We start from the raw sequence: 27,662 nt of genomic DNA on the forward strand, positions 1-27,662 counted from the left end.
TTGATGGGTTTTAATCAGAGGCCCGAATGCCACTGGTTTGCTTCTCATGCATAAATGCAGAAGGTTTGTCTGCCTTCTAATTTCTGGAAAGTTCCTTCTTTGTCAGCCCAAACTGAAACTTACAGGCCTTGGCCATGAGGTTGACCGCAGCCATCTTGTTGAGCCCTGGAGCCCTGGATTTTAAACTCAGTCCAGCCAGGGTTTCACCAATAAGCCAAAAGTAAATCTTCGGGGGAGACAAGAAATTTGCGAATCCTTTCAGTCCCCCCTAGGATACTGAAACTTGCTTGAAGTGTCCAATCAAGGTGAGCAAATTTCTGACCCCCCACAAACAACCTTCCCCTATATTTATCTATTCACGATCCCCCGACACATACATTCCCCTTACTTAGAGAAAACCGCAGTGCACGACAGGCATCTATCGATAGAAACAATTACTATCTGTTACAATAGTCCAAGCACGGAGGGGTCCAACACCCCTGCACTACTTGGGACATCATAAAACTTCATTACAACACACAACCTTTAATAAAAATAAACATCAGGCCAAAAAAACATATTTATTAAAAATAACAAACGGAAGGAACGAGCTTTATTAAAAATAGCAAACGGAAGGAACGAGCTTTATTAAAAATAGCAAACGGATCTGCCATCACTCGGCAGTGATATGACACAAAACTCACACAGGTGTTTCTTCTTCCATCTGGGCATAGTGGTCCTTCCACAACCCTTTTACTTTAAATTCTACCCCGGGACCCTTTCTCCTACACTGGACACAAACCAGGTAGAGGACGATCCCTAGCTGACAGACGACTAAGATGTGGGACGCCATTCGAATCCAGGAGGGGACCTCTATACTCTCAAAAACGTCCCACCAGGGCAGGGTCGTAATAGCTAAAATGTCAGCCCCTATCTGTACAGTCTTCTGTTCCAAAGTGTAGAAGTGCTTTTGTGATACTAGAATGGCTTTTAATAATTTGGTAAGGTGCTCTGGGAGAGGGGGAATCGGGTAACCAAAGTGGACGACATATTTCTGGAGGTGGGTAAAATTCTCCTCCACAGTGAGGTGAACAGTGGATGGTTCAGGAATGGGGACAATTCATGTCTGTGCCACTTGAACTTCTGCCTCGGGTTTGAAACAGAAGCTGCTGTCACTCAGCGTGCACCAGCTGTGCTGTCCGTGCTGGTAGTGAGACGCTCCTGTGGTGACGCAATATGTCCCACCTCCTATATATGCTACCTGTGGGGAAACATGGCCTTGTGCCATGGCTTCCATGGTACAATTTATAGGTTTCGCGTCAGCAGCTCTGAACCCACATTGTGGTTTCGAATAGGCATTCAAGTGCTGGGGACACAGGATGATGTGTGCTCCCCGGCTACGGCACCCCGAGAGGTCAGTACCTGTCATAGCGTGCTCCCACTTTATGACATAGGGCGGGACCACTGTGAAACGAATGTGTGCACCCCCTTGAATGATTCCAATGTTCTCCACCCTGTATATCGGTGCGGGTCGGGCTGTCCTACCCATAACCGGCATTCTGACTACTATTCCCATAATTGGTAAAATTCTCCTCTGCATCCCGTTCGCCGCTCCCATCCATCGCTATCGGCGCTGTGTCTCCGGAGCACCCATAGAGGTGGGAATCCTCCACATCACCTCTCCTTCCGAAGCTCAGTCCTATCAGGGCGAGTAGGATTACGCCCCCCTTCATTCCGTAAATTTTCCTGTAACAGATATAGAAGCACACAGCCAGGTTCCCTAGAGATTCACTGGCTTGGGTGAAGCATGGTCGGGTCTTGCGACCTCAACTCAAATGTGCGACCTCGACTCAAATGTACACACTCTGAGCAGATTACTTAAAACTAACCATCACCTTAATTAGAATTAAATTAAACACCCTAAACTTAACACTATATAAATTTAAAAGTTATACTACCTAAACTATATACATCCGCCGCCCGTCTCCGGGTGGCCAGCCTAATCCCTGTTTGGGCTGCTGCAGGCTGCTCCCTGCGGCGTGGCTGCACTGACCTGCACTTCCGGTCCCTTGCAGTCTGTAGCTGCTAGCTGGGGACCTTTGTCTTCCGACTTCTCTTTAACTCGGGAGGTTGTCGTTTTAAGCTGAGGAGTCGGTGACCATACCTTTCTGGGCTGGGGTGTCCGAGGGGACCTTCTAGGGAGGGCTACGGGTGGGGTTTTCTTGGCGGGTGGACCTTTGGCTCGGACCGCAGCCTTTGCTAGCGCGGTCTGTGGGTTTTCCACGACCGCTGGCTGGGGGTCCTCTCCCTCAGATTTCACCTCTCCCAAACTTGGGCTGAGGGCAGGTAACCTTTCACCGCCTGTTGCAGCAGGCTGTGAGTCTCCGTCCCCAGGTTCCAAACCTGGGTCGGGGACGGGATTCTCGCGCTCGGACTCCTCCCCATCTGAATCCCAGAGGATTGGGGGAGTGTCCTGAACAGTGGGTGGAATGACTCCTCCCCTGACACAAGCCACAGCGCCTGCCTGCGCAGCCTGTGAGCTTGTACCCGCTGCGGGCTGAGGATTTCTATCCTCAGGCCTTGTCCCAACTGGCTGCTCTTTCTTTTCGGGTTTAAACAACTTACATCGTTTAATATAACTAGCAGCCTGCCAGTAACCCTGTTCTAAATTCTTTCTCTTTACCAGGGCGCCCTTAAAGGCGGAATCTTGGGCTTGGACCTGCTTTTGGTCCGGGGCCAAAGCTACCCCATGTGCCTCCCTTGTCCCGGATTGCTGCTACCGGGCCTGCTCTACAGGGGTCCCAGAACTCTCCTTCCCTGTCCCCCTGCTTGGCCACCTCGTCAGTCTTTTGGTTACCCTCCCACGTGGTATGGAGGGATCCTAAATCTATGGCCAAAGGTTTTGACCTTTCCCCAGCCTGCTCATTCCCTGTGGATCCCATTAAGCTAAATGGGACCTTGTTAGACCGGGGTGAATTGGTCAGGTCTTCCGAATGGACCACCGTGCTGGAAGCTCCAGTGTCCACCGAATATCTCCCCTGCACTGTCTTCACCCCCATCGTAACATAGGGCCTGCTCCCCTCAGCATTTTCGCGGGGACACAGGTCGACAGGCTGCGCTGGCTCTAGTCATTGCTGGGAGTGGGATGGGGCAGACGGGGTCAAAGCACCGGTGGTGGCTGCTATTTTCCCCTGGCTGGTCAGGAGGAGAGATCGTATCGACTCCAAGAGTGGCTCGATCGCAGCGGGAGGGATACCTGGCTCTGCCTTTTGGGCTGGGGCTGATGAATTCTTCCCCTTATTCTCCTTCCAGGGATTCTTACAATCCTTGCGCCAGTGGCCCTCCTTCCCACACCCGTAACAATTTAACTTAGCCTGGGATGGATGGTTCCCCTCCTGGTGCCACTCTTTCTTATTCTGGCCCCCAGGTTTAACCTCATGGACTTTCCCCTTGGGTTGGGGCGTCTCGATACTCCTTGTATTTTTAAATGCTATCGTGAGCTGGCGGATCACCGTTTCTTCGGTGGTCTGGGGGCTACTGGGGTCAAACAAGGCCGCAGCCTGGGCTCGGATTTGGGGCAGGCAGTTTGTCATTAGACAACGGAGCCAATGGGTCAATTGGACTTGGTTCAGTAATGTCCGCACTGGCATTCCCGAGCATGCGCTCCGGTAGACTGGCCACAGCCTGTCTGCGAACGCCTGTGGGGACTCCCGTGGGAGCTGTACCGTTTTTTCCACCCGGGCGAACGGACGACCGTCATTGAGTCCCATGGCCTCCAATATCTCGTTCCTCAAATCCTCATAATCTTTCTGCCCCTTTTTACATTCATCAGATAGGGTCTGGAGGAGATCACTCCCCAGAGAAAACAGCAGCATCTTAGAACATAAGAAATAGGAGCAGGAGTAGGCCAATCGGCCCCTCGAGCCTGCTCCGCCATTCAATAAGATCATGGCTGATCTGATCCTAACCGCCAATCCACTATCACAGAACCATCTCCTGAATCTAACAGAATTAGACACACGAAATAGGAGCAGGATCAGGCTACACGGCCCCTGGGCCCGCTCCGCTACCCACAGGGCCATGACCGATCCGAACCTAGACTCATGTCCAAATTCCTGCCCGCTCCCCGTAACCCTTAATTCCCTTTACTTCTAGGAAACTGTCTATTTCTGTTTTAAATTTATGTAATGATGTAGCTTCTACAGCTTTTTGGGGCAGCATATTCCATGGACCTACCACCCTCTGAGTGAAGTAGTTCCTCCTCATCTCAGTTTTGAAAGAGCAGCCCCTTATTCTAAGACTATGCCCCCTAGTTCTAGTTTCACCCATCATCGGGAACATCTTCCCCGCATCCACCTGATCCAACCCCTTCACAATCTTATATGTTTCAATAAGATCGCCTCTCATTCTTCTGAACTCCAATGAGTAGAGTCCCAATCTACTCAACCTCTCCTCATATGTCCATCCCCTCATCCCCGGGATTAACCGAGTGAACCTTCTTTGTACTGACTCGAGAGCAAGTATGTCTTTTCTTAAGTACGGACACCAAAACTGTATGCAGTATTCCAGGTGCGGTCTCACCAATACCTTGTACAACTGAAGCAATACCTCCCTATTTTTATATTCTATCCCCCTAGCAATGAAAGCCAACATTCCATTGGCCTTCTTAATCACTTGCTGCACCTGCATACTAACCTTTTGAGTTTCGTGCACCAGGACCCCCAGATCCCTTTGTACTTCAGTACTTTCCAGTTTCTTGCCATTAAGATAATAACTTGCTCTATGATTTTTCCTGCCATAGTGCATAACCTCACACTTTCCAGTATTGTATTCCATCTGCCAAATCTCTGCCCACTTACTTAGCCTGTCGATGTCCCCTTGCATGTTTTTTATGTCCTCCTCACTCACTACTTTCCCTCCCATCTTAGTATCATCTGCAAACTTTGATATGTTACACTCGGTCCCCTCCTCCAAATCGTTAATATAGATTGTAAAGAGTTGGGGACCCAGCACTGACCCCTGCGGAACACCACTAGTTACTGATTGCCAGTCTGAGAATGAACCATTTATCCCAACTCTCTGCCTTCTGTTAGATAGCCAATCCTCTATCCATGCCAGAATATTACCCCCAATCCTGTGATTTTTTATCTTAAGCAATAATCTTTTGTGTGGCACCTTGCCAAATGCCTTTTGGAAGTCTAAATACACTACGTCCACTGGTTCCCCTTTATCCACCCTATATGTTACTTCCTCAAAGAACTCCAGCAAATTTGTCAAACATGACTTCCCCTTCATAAAACCATGCTGACTTTGTCCTATTAAATTATGATTATCCAAATGTCCTGTTACTGTCTCCTTAATAATGGACTCCAAAATCTTACCTACCACAGATGTTAGGCTAACCGGTCTATAGTTTCCAGCCTTCTGTCTACTGCCCTTGTTAAATAAGGGTGTTACATTAGCAGTTTTCCAGTCTGCCGGGACCTTTGCCGAGTCCAGGGAGTTTTGGAAAATGATTACCAATGCATCCACAATCCCTACCGCCACTTCCCTCAAGACCCTTAGCTTGCTCTGCGTCATCGCAGTCATTGACGCACGCTGCCTGTTCCATCTCCCTGAAGTGCAGAGGGGGATCTCCCTTTTCGGTGAGCTTGGGGATGTGACTAACCATGGCCCTGAGCTGTTGGGTGCCATGCGGCACCACAAACTGATTTTGGATGGCCCCTGGGTCCTCGTCATCAATGGGCGGGCTGTACCTCCGTTGTCGGAGGGGGTACACCGGTCCTGGTCCCGGCCTATCTAGCGGGGCCTGCTGTGCTTCCCCTACCACTTCATCCTCCATCCTCCACCCCCCTTTGCTGCCAGCACTCCTGAAAACTCGGAGCTATGGGTGGCGGCCGTGGGACCTCTGATTCCCTAGCCAACTTTTTTCTGGGTGCTGCCTGTGGGACGGTTCTGTTTGGGTTGCCGGTAAAGTCCGACTGGCCCGCCTTCGGGCTGATAAGGCATATCATCCCCTTAGCCCTTGCTAAAGCCATACTCAAGGTTTCTATCTCTTCCCTGTAGGGGCCATGATCTGCTTCCTCAAACCCCTGTTCGCAGGCTAGCTTGTATGCTGCCTTTACCTCCCTTACTTTCTCCTCCTGCTCTTTTAATTTTTGGGTGAGGTCGCAAATCATGTCCTGCAGCTTTATCTCGCTGCCCCTCGCCTCTCTGACCTGGTATTCTAAGAGCTCCATCGTGCGCCTAGCGCTGGCTTTACTTTCAGCGGTCTGGTATTCCAGGCGCTCTACCCTTGCCTGATGTTCCCATTGTACCTCGACGGCCCGGGCCTCCAGGCGCTCTACCCTTGCCTGGTTTTCCCATTGCACCTCGACGGCCCGGGCCTCCAGGCGCTCTACCCTTGCCTGGTTTTCCCATTGCACCTCGACAGCCCGGGCCTCCAGGCGCTCTACCCTTGCCTGGTGTTCCCGTTGCACCTCGACGGCCCGGGCCTCCAGGCGCTCTACCCTTGCCTGATGTTCCCGTTGCACCTCGAAGGCCCGGGCCTCCAGGCGCTCTACCCTGGCCTGGTGTTCCCGTTGCACCTCAAAGGCCCGGGCCTCCAGGCACTCTACCTTTGCCTGGTGTTTCTTGGCCGTCTGCTCTCTGTCTTGGCTTAACGCCTGAAGCGCCACTAGCACCTTCTCTTCCGCTAAAACCTTATCCTGCATTTCTAGGGCCAATTTCTTGAGTTTGGCAGCCTGTGCTGCTACAACCCTGTCCAGCACTAGGACCTGTTTCTTATAACACATTAACCAGACTGCCTTTTCAATTGCCCTCTTATGCTGTTTACTCGCCGTCCACTGGGCGGCGGCGTCTGTGGGCTGTTCGGCCTTTAACAAAGCGCCCACCCATTTCTTGGCGATATTAACCTTTCTACACACATAAGTGGACAACCTCTCTTCCATTGCGGTTTCTCCCTCCGCACCACTGTCTGTCATATCGCATACCGTTGCCGATGCTCCTACCTGGCTCGCCATTTCTGTAGGGGGTTTTGGTTTGGGGTTTCTGTCTGGTCAGTCAGTCGTGTGCCTGAGCTGCCCCGCCCCGTGCGGTTCGAATCGCTTCCCCCTTTTTAGTTCTGAGCACCGGACTTATTTACGAGTAGCGACATAGACAAACGAGACCAGTGGTTCGGTGCAAAGAAAACCAATGTTTATTAAAATAGAGAAATAATTACTATACAGAGAAAATCACTGTGGATGCAACACAATTACACTTAGCGGGGGAGGAGAAACGGGCACATTGAGGGAAAATGTCTAAAGTGACACTTTAGCAATTCCCCTTAACACCTATCTAGGTTGTCTTGTGATGGGCCAGAAAATTGATGCTCACCAGTCTAGGGTGTTGAAACGCCTGCTCCGTGCCCTGTTGCCTGTCGATGTTTTTAGGTTTTCACCGCCCCAGAGCAGAGATACCCCAGTAAATCAAACGTAACTGCGGGTGTCCTACTTCCCTGGACGGGCTCTTCGTCGATTATCCCCTTGCTGGGTTGATGATAGGGCAGGGCACTGAAGGCGAGGCGAGAGAGAGAGAGATGGCTTCCCGAGGGACTAGTTATACCCTTCCTGGTAGCCCTTCTCTCGCCAGATCAGCTTGTTTCTTTGTCTGACCTGGACATGTTGAAGCTTATACAAAGGAAACCGATCTGGGCCCATCGACCTGGATGGCCGGTTAATCGGTTTTAAACGTCCCCTTTGTCCCACTGGTTTCGTGATGGGGCCATTCCAGCTTGAATGCCCCATTGATCGTTTGCAAACAGTGCTGATGTCCTCTAACAAAGGTCTGAACACAACTATTACATATTGATTGACTGTGCAAACAGCCTTGTTGGGTTTTAATCAGAGGCCCGAATGCCACTGGTTTGCTTCTCATGCATAAATGCAGAAGGTTTGTCTGCCTTCTAATTTCTGGAATGTTCCTTCTTTGTCAGCCCAAACTGAAACTTACAGGCCTTGGCCATGAGGTTGACCACAGCCATCTTGTTGAGCCCTGGAGCCCTGGAGTTTAAACTCAGTCCAGCCAGGGTTTCACCAATAAGCCAAAAGTAAATCTTCGGGGAGACATGAAATTTGCGAATCCTTTCAAATCTCTCCTCGTAACTTAACCCTTGAAGTCCGGGTATCATTCTGGTAAACCTACGCTGCACTCCCTCCAAGGCCAATATATCCTTCCTGAGGTGTGGTGCCCAGAACTGCTCACAGTACTCCAGGTGTGGTCTACCAGGGTTTTGTACAGCTGCAGGGTTTTGGCCTCAGCTGGAGTCTTGTGTACAGTTCTGGGCACCACACTTTAGGAAGGATGTCAAGGCCTTGGGGAGGGTACAGAGGAGGTTGACCAGGATGGTACCAGGGATGAGGGACTTCAGTTATGTGGCGAGATTGCAGGAGCTGGGATTGTTCCCCTTAGAGCAGAGAAGGTTAAGAGGAGACCTAATAGAGGGGTTCAAAATGATGAGGGGTTTTGATCGAGCAAGTAGGGAGAAACTGTTCACTCTGGCAAGTGGGTCGGTAAGCAAAGGTCACAGATTTAAAATAGTTGCTAAAAGAACTAGAGGTGAATGAGGAGAATTGTTTTCACACAGAGAGTTGTTAAGATCTGGAACGCACCATCTGAAAGGATGCTGGAATCAGGTTCCACAGGAACTTACAAACGGTAATTGGACATGTACTTGAAGAGGACTAGTTTGCAGAGTTCTGGGGATAAAGCTGGGGATTGGGACTTGAAATAAAGAATAGATTTGCCTTTCTAATCTAGCCTTTATTAACTTTAAAAACCCAGTAGCACATCTTTCAACACCAGTCTCCAACAATGACTAGAGAGAACTGAATTTAAGATGGCCACCACAAATCACCTGACATCCACTACCAATGAGTTTACAACATATATCTCAAGGTAGAAACAAACAACCAATTACAATACTTTTTACTAATACAGAGAACAACCACCCCATTCACCAATCACAATACTTCTTATTAAACATAGGAAATAATCACCACATTCACCCCTCCTTTTAAAACATGCTCCAACCTAAATAACCTTTACAATTTATAATTAATTTATTTACAACTAAAATACAAATATAATATTTCAACAACTTTAAAACATTATCAATTTAAAAGTCCATTTTCAATCGGTCGACCGGATAGCTTGTTCGTGTCGACCTTCTTAACCTTGGTGAAATTCCTTGCCCTCCCACACCCGGAGGCACCGAAGTATCTTCTGCAGACAGGCTATCCATATCCCGATTATCAACGGTTTCCGGATTGGAAATCCCATCAGGAAGTAAACTAGGACGGTCATGAACAACCATCAAAGGCTGACTAATAGAAGTATAATTATCTGCAATAGGATTGGAAACATTCGTAGTATCTATAACAACATCCACATTATCTGAATCATGACTATTATTAGTATCCTCGGAAGAGGGCTGGCCACCACAAGGAGCCAAGTCTTTAATTGAAACAGTACTTTCTTTCCCATCTTGGAATCGAATATGAGCATATTGGGAATTTGCCTCCAACAGCTCCACCTCCTCCACTAAAGGATCATATTTTGACAATCTAACATGGCGTCGAAGCAACACAGGTCCCTGCATAGTAAGCCATGAAGGTACCGAATATCCCATAGTAGATCTCCGCGGGTAATTAAAGAGCCTTTCATGGGGGGTCACATTAGTAGCCGTTGAAAGCAATGATCTAATGGAATGCAGGGCATCAGGCAGTACCATTTCCCACTGTGTATTCTTAAGATTCCGGGATGTCAAAGCCAACATAACTGCCTTCCAGATCACCCCATTGTATCGTTTGCACTGTCCATTACCCTGGGGGTTATACGGGGTAGTTCTACTAGTAGAAATTCCCCGACTCTGAAGGTATTCCTTCAACTGGGAAGACATAAAAGAACTTCCTTGATCCGAATGGATATACGCAGGCATCCCAAAGATGACAAAAAGTTGAGTCAGACATTTGATAACTGTAGCAGCTGATACATCTGCGCAAGGAAAAGCAAAAGGAAACCTTGAAAACTCATCCACAACAGTAAATATGTATCGATTTTGAGTCGTTGAAGGAAGAGGCCCCTTAAAATCAACGCTCAAACATTCAAAAGGAGAAGTAGCCTTTATAAGATGAGCTCGTTGAGGCTTAAAAAAATTCGGCTTACACCGAGCACAGATAGAACATGATGAAGTCATCCGCTTGACGTCTTCAACTGAAAAGGGCAAATTCTTACTGCGTACGAAGTGTATCATCCTCGTAACCCCAGGATGACATAAAGCATTGTGAAGATTAATAAGCGTATCTCCGTGAATCACAGAACAATAAGCCCTCGACAGTGCATCAGCAGCAACATTATCCTTCCCCGGACGATAAACTATATCAAAATGGTAACATGCCAACTCGATCCTCCACCTCATTATTTTATCATTTTTGATCTTTCCAAAATGTTTAACATCAAACATAAAGGACACAGATTTTTGATCGGTTACCAACGTGAAATGTCGCCCCGATAAATAATGTCTCCATTTACGCAGTTCTTCTACTATTGCATATGCCTCTTTCTCTATTGAAGAATGCCTTTTTTCACTATTGTTCAAAGTACGTGAGAAAAAGGCCACAGGTCTTCCATTTTGGTTCAGAGTAGCCCCAATTGCAAAATCAGAAGCATCCATCTCAATCACAAAGGGAACCTGCTCATCAATAGAATGCACAACTGCTCCTAGGATATCCTTTTTAAATTTATCAAAACATGTCCTGGCCTCCCATGATAGAGGATATGTCGTAACCCGTATAAGGGGCCGGATCTTCTGCGAAAAGTTTGCAATCCAATTAGAATAGTAAGAAAACAGTCCAACAACTCGTTGCAAAGCCTTAGAATTAGTAGGATAAGGTAAATCGATCAATGGTCGCAGACGTTCTGGATCTGGTTTAATCTTATTTCCCGAGATAATATACCCCAGTAGATTTACCTCAGTAGTCGAAAAGATACACTTCTCTTTATTAAAAGTTAAACCAACTTTTTCCGCAGCTTGAAGGAATCTTTCTAAATTAGAATCATGCTCCACCCTTGATTTACCACACACCGTGATATCATCTAAATATGAAAAGGTGTCAGAGAGAGAGTTATCACTTATAAAAGCATCCATTGCCCGTTGAAAACAAGCAACACCATTAGTAACACCAAATGGTATTCGGCAAAACTGATACAGCTTTCCACCAGCCTCAAAGGCTGTATATGGTTGATCCCTCGTAACAATAGGAATCTGATGATAAGCACTCTTTAAATCAATAGTGCTAAAAAACTTATACTGAGATACTTTGTTGATAAGCTCATCAATCTTAGGCAAAGGGTACGCATCTAATTGAGTATACCTATTAATAGTTTGAGAGTAGTCTATCACCATTCGTTTCTTATGCCTCTCGTTAGTGGTGACAACTACCTGAGCCCAAGGCGAACAACTAGGCTCAATGATTCCTTCCAATAAAAGACGTTGGACTTCAGAATTAATAAATTCTCTATCCTGACTGCTATACCTTCTTGACTTGGTAGCAATTGGCTTACATTCCGGCATCAAATTGGAAAAAAGTGATAATGGAGAAATGGATAAAGAAGTTAATCCACAAATGGATAGGGGTGGCTTAGTCCCTCCAAACGAAAGACTAAGACTCTCGTGTAATTTAAGCACATCATGACCAATCAAAATATCCGCACAAAGATTAGGCAAAACAGATAGGCGTATATCAGTATATGTATTACCTAGAAGAATCAATTTCACAAGGCAACAACCAGCTACTTGTGAAGTAAGGGTCGTCTGAGCCATACACACCTGATAAGTAACAGGCAAGATTTTCAAACACTTTTCCTTCACAAACTGAAGACTTATAAAACTCTCGGTACTGCCCGTATCTATGAGAGCCTTCACTTCTAACCCATTAACTTGGGCCACAACTATAGCTTTGTTTAGGCCATGAGCAAATGCAGCAGAAATTGATGCAATAAACGCCCTCTCTACAGGTTGAATAGTCGCAGAAGAGGAGGTAATTGAACCTAATGATTTACAAACACGTGCATAATGACCTCTCTTGCCGCATTTACTACATACAGCCTCCCGGGCAGGACACTTCAAACGAGGATGCCGGACGTTCCCACAAAAATAACACTTCTGAATCCTAGAGGCAACAGCCGCCGAAGTAAAAGGCGGAGCTGTTGGAGTAGAAACTATTTCAGAATCTAGTAAACCACTCCCATTAAGTCCACCTAATTCCTTTTCGTCCGAAACTGCCGAAACCACAGTCACAGGCCGATTAGAAAGAGCATAAGAATCCGAACTTCTCGGAGCCATATCCAATGTAGAAGCTTGCTCAAAAGCACTCTTGAGATCCAAAGTCTTATTTTCTAACAACCGCTGACGAATTGATCTAGACAGTAGTCCATTACTAAAAGCATCCCGTACCGATTCTTCCTTATATTCTTCGGCCGTCACGGCTTTATAATTACAGTTAGCACCAAGGTGCCGAAGTGCTTGTAAATAAGTATCCAAAGATTCTCCCACCTGCTGCCTATGGGCAGATAGAAGGTAACGTGCAAATACCTCATTCTTTGGTTTAACAAAAATCTTCTCCAATGTAGAAATAGCCAATTCGTAAGTTTTACAGTCCAAAATATACTTATACACATCCGGAGCAATGTAGTTGATCAGCATATTCAGAGATTCTTGTTCCAACACACCCAAAAAGTTTGTAAATGTACAATACCAATGTTTCCATTTATCATCCACTCCTGCAGAATTAGGGTCAGCGTTGAATCGTTCCGGTTGAAGATATCGCTCCATTCTGATAAAAAGTTAATAAATTGAAATAAAGAATAGATTTGCCTTTCTAATCTAGGCTTTATTAACTTTAAAAACCCAGTAGCACATCTTTCAACACCAGTCTCCAACAATGACTAGAGAGAACTGAATTTAAGATGGCCACCACAAATCACCTGACATCCACTACCAATGAATTTACAACATATATCTCAAGGTAGAAACAAACAACCAATTACAATACTTCTTACTAATACAGAGAACAACCACCCCATTCACCAATCACAATACTTCTTATTAAACATAGGAAATAATCACCACAGGACTAAATTGGGCAGCTCTTTCAAAGAGCCGGCACAGACACGATGGGCCGAATCACCTCCTTCTGTGCTGTTAGATTCGATGATCAGTGTGAACACGCTGGTGTCCCTTAAGGCTCTTCGAGCTTTTAAAGCTCTTCCCACAGTCAGAACATTTAAAGGGTCTCTCGTCAGTGTGAACAAGCTGGTGTTCAATCAGTTCCCTGGGGCTTTTAAAGCTCTTCCCACAGTTAGGACACTGAAATGGTCTCTCATCAGTGTGAAAAAGCTGGTGTCGCTTTAGATCCCCGGGGCTTTGAAAACTCTTCCCACACTCGGAACATTTAAAGGGTCTCTCGTTAGTGTGAACTCGCTGGTGTCCCTTCAGCTCCCGGGGGCTTTTAAAGCTCTTCCCACAGTCAGAACAGTTAAATGGTCTCTCCCCAGTGTGAACAAGCTGGTGTCGCTTTAGATCCCCGGAGCTTTGAAAACTCTTCCCACACTCGGAACATTTAAAGGGTCTCTCATTAGTGTGAACTCGCTGGTGCCCCTTCAGATCCCCGGAGCTTTTAAAGCTCTTCCCACAGTCAGAACAGTTAAATGGTCTCTCATCAGTGTGAGCAAGCTGGTGTCTCAGCAGGGTGGATGACTTCAAGAATCTCTTCCCACACACAGAGCAGGTGAACAGCCTCTCCGCAGTGTGAACAAGCTGGTGTTTCTTCAGATCTCCGGGACGTTTAAAATGCTTCCCACAGGCAGGACAGTTAAACGGCCTCTCATCAGTGTGAACAAGCTGGTGTTTCAGCAGGTTGGAGGGCTGAGCGAATCCCTTCCCACACACGGAGCAGGTGAACGGTCTCTCCCCAGTGTGTAGGAGCCAGTGTCCCTTCAGCTCCTGGGGGCTTTTAAAGCTATTCCCACAGTCAGAACATTTAAAGGGTCTCTCGTCAGTGTGAACTCGCTGGTGTGCCAGCAGGTTGGATGACTCACTGAATCCCTTCCCACACATGGAGCAGGTGAATGGCCTCTCCCCAGTGTGAACTCGCTGGTGTCCCTTCAGCTCCCCGGAGCTTTTAAAACTCTTCCCACAGTCAGGACAGTTAAAGGGTCTCACATCAGTGTGAACAAGCTGGTGTCGCTTCAGATGCCCGGGGCTTTTAAAGCTCTTCCCACAGTCAGAACACTGAAATGGTCTCTCGTCAGTGTGAACAAGCTGGTGTCCCTTCAGATCCCTGGCGCTTTTAAAGCTCTTCCCACAGTCAGGACAGTTAAATGGTCTCTCTCCTGTGTGAACTCGCTGGTGTCCTTTCAGTTCCCCGGGGCTTTTAAAGCTCTTCTCACAGTCAGAACACTGAAATGGTCTCTCATCAGTGTGAACTCGCTGGTGTGTTTGCAGGTGGGATGAACAAACAAATCCCTTTCCACACACGGAGCAGGTGAACAGACTGTCCCTGGTGTGACTGCGCCGTTGAACTTCCAATGAAGACGGGGAACTGAATCCCTTCCCGCCGTCCCCACCTTTACCCGGTTTCTCCCCGGTGTGACGGTGCACGTGTCTCACCAGGTCAGGCGATCGGCTGAATCCGCGTCCGCACACCGAACACGTGTGCGGTTTGTCATCGTTGCGATCGCTGCTTTCTCCTTCCATGTGCAAAGGCCGATGATATTCAGGTCCAGATGAATCGAGCGACTGTCAGAGCTTGACGTGATGTTTGGTCTGAGCTTCCCGCCTGTAACTGCTCCACTTCTATAACCCTGTAAATTGAGTTCAGAAAAGGATCAGAGGCAAACTGTTGTTTAATTTTCCCCTTTCCGACCCTAGGGGCAGTGAAGCTGATTTTCAGGCCCCAGCTGCTGCACAGGTTGGTTGAAAGGATTAGCAGTAATGGTGGCTGCAATACCCACAAGCCCCGGCGCTGCAGAAAGCGCTCTGTTGACGCTGAGGCTCCCCCTTGCACCTCATGGCCCCCGCGCTCTCCCTCCTGCTCTACAATCGCCCGTCCCGATCGGACCACAACGCACATGCTCAGCGCACAAAACCCCACGGTTGAGACATCGGGCGCGCATGCGGAGCTGCAACATCTGGTACGTGTGCACGGCTCAGCTGGGGGCGAGTCGGTGTTTCGCCTCAGCCGCCAGGGAGGTGCGCATGCACAGGATGACCCAACATTCTTCCTGTCAGCAATCACTCCCTCGTTTCTTTAATAAAACCAGAAACTGCTGGAAATACTCAGCAGGTCAGGCAGCATCTGTGGAGACAGAAACAGAGTTAACGTTTCAGGTCGATGACCTTTCGTCAGAACTGCTTGTTCTTTAGTATCAGCCAGTGACTCAGTTGGTAGCACTCTCGCCTCTGAGTCAGAAAGTTGTGGGTTCAAGTCCCACTCCAGAGACTTGAGCACAAAAATCTAGGCTGACACTCCAGTGCAGTGCTGAGGGAGTGCGGCACTGTCAGAGGTGTCGTTTTTTGGATGAGATGTTAAACTGAGGCCCTGTCTGCTCTCTCAGGTGGATGTAAAAGATCCCATGGCACTATTTCGAGAAAGACAGGCTTGCATTTATATAGTGCTTTCATGACCACCAGACGTCTTGAAGTGCTTTACAACCAACGAGGTACTTTTGGAGTGTAGTCACTGTTATAATGTGGGAAAGAGCAGGGGAATTATCCCGGGTGTCCTAGCCAATGTTTATCCCTCAATTAACATAACAAAAAGATAGATTATCTGGTCATTATCACTTTGCTGTTTGTGGGAGCTTGCTGTGTGCTTATTGACTTCTGAGCTTCAGACACTGCGACACATCAGGGAGGGGGAGAAGTACCTGGACTCTGTGTATCAGGAGGTGGTCACACCTATGAAGTTAAGTAACTCAGATGTAGCCCATGGTCAGGGACAGGACGGTGTGACTACGAGTGAGGCAGGTATGGGGATCCAGGAGGTAGAGCTGGAGGAGCCGCAGCCCTTGCTCTTGTCCAGCAGGTTCGAGGTTCTTACTCCCTGTGGGGACGGGAGCAGGGACTGCAGGGAGGATGAGCAACCTGGCCACAGCACCGTGGAACGGGGGGCCATTCAAGAGGGGGGAGTAACTAGAAATGTTGTAGTGGTAGGGGATAGTATTATTAGGGGGACAGATAGAGTTCTCTGCAGCCGAGAGCGAGAGTCCCGAAGGCTGTGTTGCCTACCCGGTGCCAGGGTTAAGGACATCTCCTCTGGGCTGGAAAGAAACTTGCAGTGGGAGGGGGTGGATCCAGTTGTCGTGGTCCATGTTGGTACAAACAACGTAGATAGGACTAGGAAGCCGGTTCTGTTAAAGGAGTATGAGCAGCTAGGGGTCAAATTAAAAACAGAACCTCAAGGGTAATAATCTCTGGATTATTACCTGAGCCACGAGCGAATTTGGCTAGGACAAATAAAATTAGAGAGTTAAATGCGTGGCTCAAAGACTGGTGTGGGAGAAATGGGTTTTGCTTCCTGGGACACTGGCACCAGTACTGGGGCAGGAGGGAGCTGTTCCGTTGGGACGGGCTTCACTTGGCCAGTGCTGAGGCTAGAGTCCTGGTGGATCATATAACTAGGGCTGTAGAGAGGGCTTTAAACTAACTAGTAAGGGGGAGGTTCCTAGAGAGCAAATAATAAAAATGACAACAGAGAAGGTCATAGACTTAGGTAGCAGTGGGGAAATTAAAAACCAGAGCGTGTCAGGAAGGGGCAGAAGGTATGGAGTAAAAGGTAAAGTCATAAAAAGGGCAAAAGCAGGAACTAAGTGTCACAAAACATATTTGAAAGTTCTCTATCTGAATGCACGTAGCATTCATAACAAAATAGACGAGTTAAAGGCACAAATAACTACATATGGGTATGATCTTGTGGCCATTACAGAAACATGGCTGCAGGGTGACAATGCCTGGGAATTAAACATACCAGGTTATTTAACGATCAGGAAGGACAGGCAGGAAGGAAGGGGAGGTGGGGTGGCTATGTTAATAAAGGAAGGAATCACCGTAATACAGAGAAATGATATTGGGTCAAAAGATCAGGATAATGAAACAGTTTGGGTGGAGGTAAGGAATAATAAGGGGAAAAAAACACCAGTGGGCGTAGTCTATAGGCCTCCGAACAGTTGCAACTCTGTTGGACGGAGTATCAATCAGGAAATAGTTGAGGCATGTAATAAGGGAACATCTATAATTATGGGGGATTTTAACTATCATATTAATTGGACAAATCAAATTGGGCAGGGCTGCCTTGAGGATGAGTTCATTGAGTGTATTAGGGATGGGTTTCTTGAGCAGTATGTAACTGAACCGACCAGGGGGCAAGCAACCTTAGATCTGGTCCTGTGTAACGAGACAGGATTAATTAAAAATATCCCAGTAAAGGATCCCCTTGGAATGAGTGACCATAACATGGTTGAATTCCATATTCAATTAGAGGGTGAGAAGGTTGGATCTCAAACAAGCGTGCTAAGCTTGAATAAAGGAGACTATGAAGGTATGAGAGTGGAATTGAGTAGAGTGGATTGGGAAAATAGATTAAAGGGTAAGACGATACATGATCAGTGGTGTACATTTAAGGAGTTATTTTACAACTTCCAAAAAATATATATTCCACTGAGAAGAAAAGGGTGTAGAAGAAAAGACAGCCATCCGTGGCTAAGTAAAGAAATTAAGGATAGTATTCGACTAAAAACAAGGACATATAAGGTAGCCAAATCTAGTGGGAGGATAGAGGATTGGGAAAACTTTAAAAGACAGCAAAAAATAACAAAAAGATTAAGAAAGGGAAGATAGATTATGAAAGTAAATTCGCAAAAAATATAAAAACAGATAGTAAGAGTTTTTATAGTTATATAAAAAGAAAAAAGGGTGGCTAAAGTAAATGTTGGTCCCTTAGAGGATGAGACCGGGAAATTAATGGTGGGAAATATGGAGATGGCAAAAACACTGAATGAATATTTTGTATCAGTCTTTACAGTAGAAGACACTAAGAATATCCCAACACTGGACAAACAGGGGGCTATAGGGGGGTAGGAGCTAAACACGATCAAAATCACTAAGGAAGTGGTACTCGGTAAAATAATGGGACTCAAGGCAGATAAATCACCTGGACCTGATGGCTTACATCCTAGGGTCTTGAGGGAAGTGGCGGTAGGGATTGTGGATGCATTGGTAATAATTTTCCAAAACTCCCTGGACTCAGCAAAGGTCCCGGCAGACTGGAAAACTGCTAATGTAACACCCTTATTTAAAAAGGGCAGTAGACAGAAGGCTGGAAACTATAGCCTAACATCTGTGGTAGGTAAAATTTTGGAGTCCATTATTAAGGAGACAGTAACAGGACATTTGGATAATCATCATTTAATAGGACAAAGTCAGCATGGTTTTATGAAGGAGAAGTCATGTTTGACAAATTTGCTGGAGTTCTTTGAGGAAGTAACATATAGGGTGGATAAAGGGGAACCAGTGGACGTAGTGTATTTAGACTTCCAAAAGGCATTTGACAAGGTGCCACACAAAAGATTATTGCTTAAGATAAAAAATCACGGGATTGGGGGTAATATTCTGGCATGGATAGAGGATTGGCTATCTAACAGAAGGCAGAGAGTTGGGATAAATGGTTCATTCTCAGACTGGCAATCAGTAACTAGTGGTGTTCCACAGGGGTCAGTGCGGGGTCCCCAACTCTTTACAATCTATATTAACGATTTGGAGGAGGGGACCGAGTGTAACATATCAAAGTTTGCAGATGATACTAAGATGGGAGGGAAAGTAGTGAGTGAGGAGGACATAAAAAACCTGCAAGGGGACATAGACAGGCTAAGTAAGTGGGCAGAGATTTGGCAGATGGAATACAATACTGGAAAGTGTGAGGTTATGCACTTTGGCAGCAAAAATCGTAGAGCAAGTTATCATCTTAATGGTAAGAAACTGGAAAGTACTGAAGTACAAAGGGATCTGGGGGTCCTGGTGCACGAAACTCAAAAGGTTAGTATGCAGGTGCAGCAAGTGATTAAGAAGGCCAATGGAATGTTGGGTTTCATTGCTAGGGGGGTAGAATATAAAAATAGGGAGGTATTGCTTCAGTTGTACAAGGTATTGGTGAGACCGCACCTGGAATACTGCATACAGTTTTGGTGTCCATACTTAAGAAAAGACATACTTGCTCTTGAGTCAGTACAAAGAAGGTTCACTCGGTTAATCCCGGGGATGAGGGGATGGACATATGAGGAGAGGTTGAGTAGATTGGGACTCTACTCATTGGAGTTCAGAAGAATGAGAGGCGATCTTATTGAAACATATAAGATTGTGAAGGGGTTGAATCGGGTGGATGCGGGGAGGATGTTCCCGATGATGGGTGAAACTAGAACTAGGGGGCATAGTCTTAGAATAAGGGGCTGCTCTTTCAAAACTGAGATGAGGAGGAACTACTTCACTCAGAGGGTGGTAGGTCCATGGAATATGCTGCCCCAAAAAGTTGTAGAAGCTACATCATTACATAAATTTAAAACAGAAATAGACAGTTTCCTAGAAGTAAAGGGAATTAAGGGTTACGGGGAGCGGGCAGGAATTTGGACATGAGTCTAGGTTCGGATCGGACATGGCCCTGTGGGTAGCGGAGCGGGCCCAGGGGCCGTGTAGCCTGATCCTGCTCCTATTTCGTGTGTCTAATTCTGTTAGATTCAGGAGATGGTTCTGTGATTGTAGATTGGCGGTTAGGATCAGATCAGCCATGATCTTATTGAATGGCGGAGCAGGCTCGAGGGGCCGATTGGCCTACTCCTGCTCCTATTTCTTATAGAGTCATAGAGTTATACAGCACGGATAGAGGCCCTTCGGCCCATCGTGTCCGCGCCGGCCATCACGCCCTGTCTAATCTAATCCCATATTCCAGCATTTGGTCCGTAGCCTTGTATGCTATGGCATTTCAAGTGCTCATCCAAATGCGTCTTGAATGTTGTGAGGGTTCCAGCCTCCACAACCCTTCCGGGCAGTGAGTTCCAGACTCCAACCACCCTCTGGGTGAAAAAGTTCTTTCTCAAATCCCCTCTAAACCTCCCGCCCTTTACCTTGAATCTGTGCCCCCTAGTTATTGACCCTTCTACTAAGGGAAAAAGCTCCTTAGTATCCATCCTATCTATGCTCCTCATAATTTTGTACACCTCAATCATGTCCCCCCTCAGCCTCCTCTGCTCCAAGGAAAACAAACCCAATCTGCCCAGTCTCTCTTCATAGCTGAAGCGTTCCAGCCCTGGTAGCATCCTGGTGAATCTCCTCTGCACCCTCTCAAAAGCTATCACATCCTTCCTGTAGTGTGGCGACCAGAACTGCACACAGTATTCCAGCTGTGGCCTAACCAGTGTTTTATACAGCTCCATCATAACCTCCTTGCTCTTATATTCTATGCCTCGGCTAATGAAGGCAAGTATCCCATATGCCTTTTTTACCACCTTATCCACCTGTTCCGCCGCCTTCAGGGATCTGTGTACTTGCACACCCAGATCCCTCTGACCCTCCGTCTTGCCTAGGGTCTTACCATTCATTGTGTATTCCCTTGCCTTGTTAGTCCCCCCAAAGTGCATCACCTCGCACTTTTCCGGGTTAAATTCCATTTGCCACTGTTCCGCCCATCTGACCAACCCATCGATATCGTCCTGCAGACTGAGACTACCCTCCTCGCTATTTACCACCCTACCAATTTTTGTATCATCCGCGAACTTACTGATCATACCTTTTACATTCCTATCCAAGTCATTAATATAGACCACAAACAGCAAGGGACCCAGCACCGATCCCTGTGGTACCCCACTGGCCACAGGCTTCCAGTCACAAAAACAACCTTCGACCATCACCCTCTGCCTTCTGCCACTAAGCCAGTTTTGTATCCAACGTGCCAAGGCACCCTGGATTCCATGGGCTCTTACCTTCTTGACCAGTCTCCTGTGCGGGACTTTATCAAAGGCCTTACTGAAATCCATGTATACCACATCCACTGCGTTACCCTCATCCACACACCTAGTCACCCCCTCAAAAAATTCAATCAAATTAGTCAGACATGATCTTCCCTTGACAAAGCCATGTTGACTATCCCTGATTAATCCTTGCCTCTCCAAGTGGAGACTGATTTTGTCCCTCAGAATTTTTTCCAATAATTTTCCCACCACTGATGTTAGGCTCACTGGCCTGTAGTTCCCTGGTTTTTCCCTACTCCCCTTCTTACATTAGCGGTTCTCCAGTCCTCTGGCACATCCCCTGTGGCCAGAGAGGTTCTGAATATGTGTGTTAGAGCCCCCGCAATCTCTTCCTTTGCCTCACACAGCAGCCTGGGATACATTTCGTCCGGGCCTGGGGATTTATCCATTTTTAGGCCTGCTAAAACCGCCAATACCTCCTCCCTCTCAATGTTAATGTGTTCGAGCATATCACAGTCCCCCCGCCCTATTTCTATGTCTACATCGTCCCTCTCCATAGTGAAAACAGATGCAAAAAATTCATTTAGAACCCCTCCTACATCTTCCGGCTCCACACACAGATTGCCACTTTTGTCCCTAATGGGCCCTATTTTTTCCCTAGTTATCCTCTTACCCTTAATATACTTATAAAACATCTTAGGATTTTCCTTTATTTTGCTCGCCAGTGTTATTTCATGGCCCCTCCTTGATCTCCTAATTTCTTTTTTAAGTATCCCCCTGCACTTTTTGTACTCCTCTAGGGTTTCCTCCGTCTTTAGCCTTTTGTATCTGCCAAAAGCCCTCCTTTTTTTCCTAATCCATTCTCGTATATCCCCTGACATCCAAGGTTCCCTGTGGTTTTTGGAACCACCCTTGACCTTTACGGGAACATGTTGCCATTGTATGATCTCAATCTCCCTTCTGAAAGCCTCCCATTGCTCCGATGCGGATTTTCCTACCAGTAGCTGATCCCAGTCCATTTTGGCCAGATCCTGCCTTATCCTATTAAAATCGGCCTTCCCCCAATTTAGAACCTTTATTTCCGGCCCATCCCTGTCCTTTTCCATGACCACCTTAAATCTCACCATATTATGGTCACTGTCACCAAAGTGCTCACCTACTAGCACTTCTTCCACTTGGTCGGCCACATTCCCTAGAATTAGGTCCAGTACTGCCCCCTCTCTTGTAGGACCTTCTACATGCTGGCTCAAAAAGCTCTCCTGGATGCACTTTACGAATTCTACACCCTCTGTGCCTTTCACACCCTGACTATCCCAGTTAATATTGGGGAAGTTGAAATCCCCCATTATTATTACCCTATTATTTGCACATTTCTCTGAGATTTGCCTACATATCTGTTCCTCTATCTCCCCCTGACTGTTTGGAGGCCTATAGTACACTCCCAGCAAAGTGCTTGCCCCCTTCTTGTTTTTAAGCTCCACCCATATGGCCTCATTAGAGGAACCTGCTAATATATCATCCCTCCTTACTGCAGTAATTGACTCCTTAATTAATATTGCGACACCCCCTCCTCTTATACCCCCCTCTGTCTCGCCTGAAGATTCTGTACCCCGGAATATTGAGCTGCCAGTCTTGCCCCTCCCTCAACCATGTCTCCGTGTTAGCAACAATATCATACTCCCATGTGTTTATCAACACCTTCAGTTCATCCACCTTATTTGCAAGACTCCTTGCATTAAAATAGATGCCATCCAGCCTTGCCCTTGTATATTTGCCCTGTCTACCAAGCTGACTTGTTTTTTTCTCTATAATTGGCAGCACATCACCCCCTATTTCAGCTCCCCTCTGTATCCCATCCCCCTGCCAAGTTAGTTTAAACCCCCCCCAACAGTGCTAGCAAACCTCCCCGCAAGGATATTTGTCCCGCTCTGGTTCAGGTGCAACCCGTCCGACTTGTACAAGTCCCACCTTCCCCAGAAGCAGGCCCAGTGATCCAGGAAAGTAAAACCCTCCCCCCTACACCAGCTCTTTAGCCACGCATTCATCTGCTCTATCCTCCTATTCCTATACTCACTAGCACGTGGCACTGGGAGTAATCCAGAGATTACAACCTTTGAGGTCCTGCTCTTTAATCTGTTACCTAGCTCCCTAAATTCTTGATGTTCTTATGTTCTACACCAGAACCAGGGGTCACAGTCTAAGGATAAGGGGTAAGCCATTTAGGACTGAGATGAGGAGGAATTTCTTCACCCAGAGAGTGGTGAACCTGTGGAATTCTCTGCCACAGAGGGCAGTTGAGGCCAATTCATTAAATATATTCAAGAAGGAGTTAGATATATTTCTTAAGGCTAAAGGGATCAAGGGGTATGGGGAGAAAGCAGGGACAGGGTACTGAATTTGGATGATCAGCCATGATCTCGTTGAATGGGGGAGCAAGCTCGAGGGGCTGAATGGCCTACTCCTGCGAGCTCCGTGCGTACCAGGCAGCTAAGTGTTCTTGCTTAAATAACAACAGAAAATGCTGGAAATACTCAGCAGGCCAGGCATCATCCGTGGAGAGAGAAACAGAGTTAACGTTTCAGGTCTGGGACCCTTCATCAGAACTGGAAAAAGCAGGAGATGTAACAGATATTAAGCAGGTGCAGAGACTGGGGGCGGGGGGGGCAGGAAGTAGAAAGAACACCCTGTACTTTTGTAAAGAGGCAGGAAAGATAAAATGTTGCAAATGGGAGTGGCAAAAATCATACTGCATGAAAAATGGGGGCAGGGATAATTATCTGAAATTGTTGAACTCAATGTTGAGTCCGGCAGGCTGCAAAGTGCCCAATCGAAAGATGAGGTGCTGTTCCTCGAGCTTACGTTGAGCTTTATTGGAACAATGTAATAGCCCGAGGACAGAGAGATCAGAGTGGGAGTGAAGCGGTGAATTAAAGTGACAGGCGACCGGAAGCTCAGGGTCACCCGTACGGACTGAACGGAGGTGTTCCGCAAAGCGGTCGCCCAATCTGTGTTTGGTCTCCCCAATGTAGAGACGACCGCATCGTGAACAGCGAATACAGCGAAGTGTTCTTGCTGCTTGGTGCTCTCGGCTCGTCAAGAAAAAAAGCATTTCACTGACTAGATTACACTTCTTGTGTTTAGTTATGTGACCAATAAAATTGAAATTGAAAAATTGAAATTGAAATCTTCTATGTTTACATTATAACAGTGACTACACTTCATTGACTGTAAACCGGTTTGGGACATCCTGTGGTGGTGAAAGGCGCAATAGAAATGCAAGTCTTGCTTTCTTCACTGGTCTCACCAGCGACCTCTTCTGGCAGATGGTTGATTGACAGACGAGAGTCCGCGCATGCGCACGCGGGACGGCGGTTTGGGCCGAGTCCGGCACAGCGACCCCTCCCGGTCACCAAGGGTAATAACCGCGCATGCCCAGAGGTGACCAACCCCCCCTCCCCCACTCGGAGCTGCGCCTGCGCACTCGGATCCTATCGGACTGAGTCGGCGCGGGGCATTCCGGGGAAAGGCCTTGGTGTCGGTTCCAGAGTCGCGATCGGTGACGCAAAGTGAGTTTTCTCCGCTCCGATTGAGTGGAGAATCGCGCGGGGTGGGTCGGGAGAGAATAAAGAGAAATAGAAAAACCTGAGAGTCCGCGAGGACCCGGACCGAGCGGCGTCAGTTGGACGGCTCACGTGATCTCCTCGGGGACACGGTCTGATTGACGGGAGCTTCCGACCAATAGGGAGCGAGCGGGGCGGGGCTGGAGGAGCGAGCCGGCGGCGGGTCCTCCAACCAATTGGGGAGCCCGAGGGACGGAACTAGCGCCGGCTGATTGTCTGATCCGCAGGGCAGCGAGTTTCTCCAGTCCCTTGTTCAGGGCCCGGGGAGGCTGTGGGCCTTTACTCCCCTTATTGGACACAAGGCTCTTTGTCTCAGGCATAGGGTGGCGTCGCACTGAATCTTTCCGCCCTCCTTTACAAAGATGGCTGCCGTTAACCTGGGCCTGTAAGGGGAAGAAATCCCCGCAACTGCAAACACGGGATCTTCAGGTTATTATTCGGGGCTTGCCTCCTGCACGAGTTCTTTATGAAGTCTCTTCACACACACCTACCGGTCCATTACTCCCCGCTGTTGCGATTCTTACCCACTGCACCATCACGCTCCCGGTTTCAGCTCCTCTCCGTCCGTCTCTAGTAACGCACTGCGCATGCTCAATATACCGGCCCTTCCCGCGCCTGCGCACTGGGCTCCTGTGGACTTGGTGCGGCACGTGGTCCACCGCGGGGAATGCTGGGTAAAAGCTCCCATTGAAAGACCAGATTAGTGAATGGAACATGATTTACTGTGATCGGATTGAGGACTGAACCATGTTCATTACAGTAGTTATGGTTTGTTTCTGCTGATCTTAATAACCCCTGCATCTGCGCTGGAGATTAATATTCTGTATAAATAGTGAATAAATAAAGCTCGAGGAACAGCAACTCATCTTTCGATTAGGCACTTTATAGGCTTCTGGACTCAATATTGAGTTCAACAATTTCAAACTTTAACCGCTGCTCCCATTTTTCATGCTGTATGATTTTGCCATCCCCATTTGCAACATTTTCCAAGACTCGGTTTCACAGCCACATCTCTTTCCTCAGCAACTGTCTCCGGTTCCGACTTAATCCACATGAATTCCAACTGAACTTCCGCCCATCGTGTTTCAGATCCACCCAGGATAACTTTCCTGCCTCTTACCTCTGCCTGTTACATCTCCAGCTTTTTCCAGTTCTGATGAAGGGTCCCAGACCTGAAACGTTAACTCTGTTTCTCTCTCCATGGATGCTGCCTGGCCTGCAGAGTATTTCCAGCATTTTCTCTTGTTATTTCAGTGAATAAATCAGTTTGTTTCAAACACACAGTGTGTCAAATATTTGATTCCTCCATGATAAGAGAAGACGAATTGATGTTCTGTTCCAGACTGTTTAATTTTTGGGCCTTTTCTTACTCTAGATTATTTCCGTTCTCATCTCGTTTGTCTTCCACCACATCAAACCCCAAGCTTGCTCCGTTTGAGTACACAACTTGTGGGTGTCATAGAATGAACTGTCGTGCCTCACTTACACTCATCTGCCATCAACTGGTCCAGGCAGCGGGCGGTCGAGGGGGTCGTTCGGCCCGACTGCCTGCCTCTCTTCTGGTGGCCCTGGAGATGGAGCACGTGGAGCCCGCCGGCTGGCTCGAGGCCTTCTGCGACCGGTGGGCGCTGTGGGGACTGGAGTGCATCATCACCCCGGCCAAAACAATTTTAATTTAATTTGTTAAGTTTCATTTAATGGTTTTTTAAGTTACAATTTATTTGTTTATGGTCCCTACAAAAGAGTACACTCATCTGCACACCGCAGGGACTGGAGTGCTTATCACCACAGGTAATGAAATGTTAATTTAATTATTAAGTTTCCTTTAATGTTTTAAGTTAAGCTACAGTTTATTTGTTAGCACAAAAGAGTACACTCAGCTGCAATTCCTTTGAACCATTTTGTATCAGTCTTTACAGTAGAAGACACTAAGAATATCCCAACACTGGACAAACAGGGGGCTAAAGGGGGGGCGGAGCTAAACACGATCAAAATCACTAAGGAAGTGGTACTCGGTAAAATAATGGGACTCAAGGCGGATAAATCACCTGGACCTGATGGCTTACATCCTAGGGTCTTGAGGGAAGTGGCAGTAGGGATTGTGGATGCATTGGTAATAATTTTCCAAAACTCCCTGGACTCAGCAAAGGTCCCGGCAGACTGGAAAACTGCTAATGTAACACCCTTATTTAAAAAGGGCAGTAGACAGAAGGCTGGAAACTATAGACCGGTTAGCCTAACATCTGTGGTAGGTAAAATTTTGGAGTCCATTATTAAGGAGACAGTAACAGGACATTTGGATAATCATAATTTAATAGGACAAAGTCAGCATGGTTTTATGAAGGGGAAGTCATGTTTGACAAATTTGCTGGAGTTCTTTGAGGAAGTAACATATAGGGTGGATAAAGGGGAACCAGTGGACGTAGTATATTTAGACTTCCAAAAGGCATTTGACAAGGTGCCACACAAAAGATTATTGCTTAAGATAAAAAATCACGGGATTGGGGGTAATATTCTGGCATGGATAGAGGATTGGCTATCTAACAGAAGGCAGAGAGTTGGGATAAATGGTTCATTCTCAGACTGGCAATCAGTAACTAGTGGTGTTCCGCAGGGGTCGGTGCTGGGTCCCCAACTCTTTACAATCTATATTAACGATTTGGAGGAGGGGACCGAGTGTAACATATCAAAGTTTGCAGATGATACTAAGATGGGAGGGAAAGTAGTGAGTGAGGAGGACGTAAAAAACCTGCAAGGGGACATAGACAGACTAAGTAAGTGGGCAGAGATTTGGCAGATGGAATACAATACTGGAAAGTGTGAGGTTATGCACTTTGGCAGGAAAAATCGTAGAGCAAGTTATTATCTTAATGGCAAGAAACTGGAAAGTACTGAAGTACAAAGGGATCTGGGGGTCCTGGTGCACGAAACTCAAAAGGTTGGTATGCAGGTGCAGCAAGTGATTAAGAAGGCCAATGGAATGTTGGCTTTCATTGCTAGGGGGAT

The 27,662-nt window shown here is 47.1% G+C and overlaps 2 long non-coding RNA genes across 2 annotated transcripts; one reads left to right on the forward strand and one right to left on the reverse strand.

The window, feature by feature from the left end:
- Positions 1-11,479: 11,479 nt before the first annotated feature.
- On the reverse strand, positions 11,480-25,225 carry LOC147118967 (uncharacterized). Its single transcript, XR_015077973.1, has 3 exons — positions 25,148-25,225; positions 14,690-14,883; positions 11,480-12,854 (listed from the first exon to the last, which is right to left on the reverse strand). It is a non-coding gene; the product is annotated as an uncharacterized LOC147118967 (long non-coding RNA).
- Positions 24,511-25,935, forward strand: LOC147118968 (uncharacterized). The gene is made up of 2 exons (XR_015077975.1): positions 24,511-24,602; positions 25,680-25,935. It is a non-coding gene; the product is annotated as an uncharacterized LOC147118968 (long non-coding RNA).
- The last annotated feature ends 1,727 nt before the right edge of the window (positions 25,936-27,662 follow it).

This window comes from Somniosus microcephalus, chromosome 4, assembly GCF_052327205.1.
Source record: "Somniosus microcephalus isolate GS21.2 chromosome 4, FLI_Smic_1.0, whole genome shotgun sequence".
Lineage (NCBI taxonomy): Eukaryota > Metazoa > Chordata > Chondrichthyes > Squaliformes > Somniosidae > Somniosus > Somniosus microcephalus.